The sequence below is a fragment of the Plutella xylostella genome, chromosome Z (assembly GCF_932276165.1).
Source record: "Plutella xylostella chromosome Z, ilPluXylo3.1, whole genome shotgun sequence".
In the NCBI taxonomy this organism is placed as follows: Eukaryota; Metazoa; Arthropoda; class Insecta; order Lepidoptera; family Plutellidae; genus Plutella; species Plutella xylostella.
The window spans coordinates 12873011-12875340 of record NC_064012.1 but is presented as its reverse complement, the minus strand read 5'-3'; the positions used below and the strand labels follow the sequence as shown (position 1 = coordinate 12875340).

The following is a 2330-nucleotide window of genomic DNA, read 5'->3' as shown; positions in this document are numbered from 1 at the left end:
GATATATTTGATAGTCTCAAAGTCACCTACCATTATTGGAATATTAATCTATAATGTCAGGAATTTGTCTATGTCAACTCCCTTGTCTACTGGTAACAAACAACATGGCTGTACAAATTATTTTCTGCTAATTACAATAAAAGTTTATTATGCCTAATATGTGAGTATTTCTCCTAATCCTCTGTAAATATCCACTGCGCAACAATATACAAATAACAGGTTATGGGTATTGAAACGAAGGTCGTATAATATTGGTGAATTAATATACACGGATATAACAGGGCCAGTAAATATCGAAAGATAAAACGGAGAGCGATACTATCAAACAATAATAGACAACTATTCACACTTTTGTGAAGTGAGACTTCTAAAAATTAAAAATAAAGCCACAGATAACATAATACACTACATTAACAGAATGGAAAATGAAAAAGGTATGAGAGTAAAGAAGATAAGATGTGACAATGGAGGAGAATTTATAAATAGAAAAATAGAAGCATTTTGTCTGGAACGTGGCATTATTATGCAATATACTATCCCATATTCACCATAAAGCATAGGAGTTGCTGAACGCATGAACCAGACTTTATACAATAAAGCCAGAACTGACTCAATGAGGCTAATCTGCTAAAAAAAAACAATATTATGCTCAGCATATCAGTTAAACCGATGTCCATCATCTACTATTGATTTTTTTTTTTTTTTTTTTTTAACTTTATTTGGCTTAGACAGCAATATTAATTTACAAAGAAAGATGGAATGAAATATAAATATAGGTACTTAATCTAATCAATCTAAATATATATAAATCTAATAATGAGAAAAAAATAATAATATATAAGTATTGGTGATAGGCAATAAATAATATGCTGTCGTCGTCAAAACGGTGTCCACTCAGCTACTGCAGCGCCTTTGGTTGGTTTAAAGGACACTGCGCTGGTTTTCAGTGGAAGCCTTATAGTGACGCACTACGCGTAGGTAGTTAATAAAAATCAAACGAAAACACGGAGGAAACAAAAACAAAGTGAAGTGCGCGAGCGACGACATGGCGGAGCGCGTTCGCCCTGAAATCTACTTTCAGGCAGGAGCGGCACACATAGCCGGCCACACGTGTCGCGCGCGCACCGAGACAAATAATAAGAACGTGATAATAACACTAATTAATATCAATATAAAGTGAACAGAAACACGACACATTATAGTAACATAAAGAAACAATAATGATAAATAACATTAAGAATTACGGTAAGTGCCTACTTATCAATACCATGTAGTTATGTAATATGTATAGGTTACTAAGCCATTGAACTGGTAGTGTTTTTTGTGTTATTTGTAGTGAGAAATAATAATGGTATGTGAAAGTTATCAAAAACATGTTATGTGATAAATACGTGTATGTATACATAGATAATTATAACTCATATGTATTATACATAAATAAATAATAACTAGGTACATATATATTCATAAGTACTAAAATTTTAGAATAGTGTTGTTAACTATAATTCACTACTTTATTGTTCAGGTTCCAAGGACTAAAATGAAATGTCAAAGCGTGTAGAAGAATATTATGAACGATGAACGTGTGTGTGTAGCAGACAATAATGGGAATGGGCCTGCAACCATGCAAACGAAATCCTACCTTGCGCATCGTGGATAAAATTCAAGTGAGTGAAATTAGGGTTGTGCCTTTTGAACTGCTAGTAAATAATTTTTATAACGTTTTCTAAATGTGTTAATTGTTTTCAGACCACGTATAGGGGGTGGGAGATTATTGAAGATGTCGCTGGCAAGGTACTTAAAGCTATGCCGATACATGGCTGATTTGTGCTTGGGGGTGAGCATCAGATACGTGGAGGCCCTCGTGTTGATGGTGTGGTGTTGGCGAGATACCAGAATGTATTATAAGATTAAAAACTGACCTGTCAAGACTGAACACTTTCGGAAGTAAAGCATGGGCTGTAATATTACCAAGGCAGAGTAAATTCGAAGGTAGAGCAAAAGAAATGAGAATGGTAGGATACGCACCAACAGGATACAGGCTGTGGGATCCACAGACCAACAATGTCCTTGTACAATGTAAAACCCTGAACAATGTAAAAAAAAAGTGAAGCTATTTTATGAGAATAATGAAAATAGCAGAGTTTGTCCAGGGAAAAAAAATACTAAACAGGGAATTGAAAAAAAAAACAAAGAAGATACTTGAATGACTCTTTAAAAAACTTATAAATACGAAAAGTTCAAAAAAACAAATAGTTACTCGAAGATGTCATACACAACATTCTGCAGATTCCGCCCGTATTGGGTTAAGATTCCGGACAGCAAAGCAA

At 34.1% G+C, this 2330-nt stretch overlaps 1 long non-coding RNA gene across 1 annotated transcript; it reads left to right on the top strand.

The window, feature by feature from the left end:
- Window positions 1-773: 773 nt before the first annotated feature.
- On the top strand, window positions 774-1914 carry LOC125491326. The gene is made up of 3 exons (XR_007268230.1): window positions 774-1245; window positions 1526-1667; window positions 1750-1914. It is a non-coding gene; the product is annotated as an uncharacterized LOC125491326 (long non-coding RNA).
- Window positions 1915-2330: the final 416 nt, after the last annotated feature.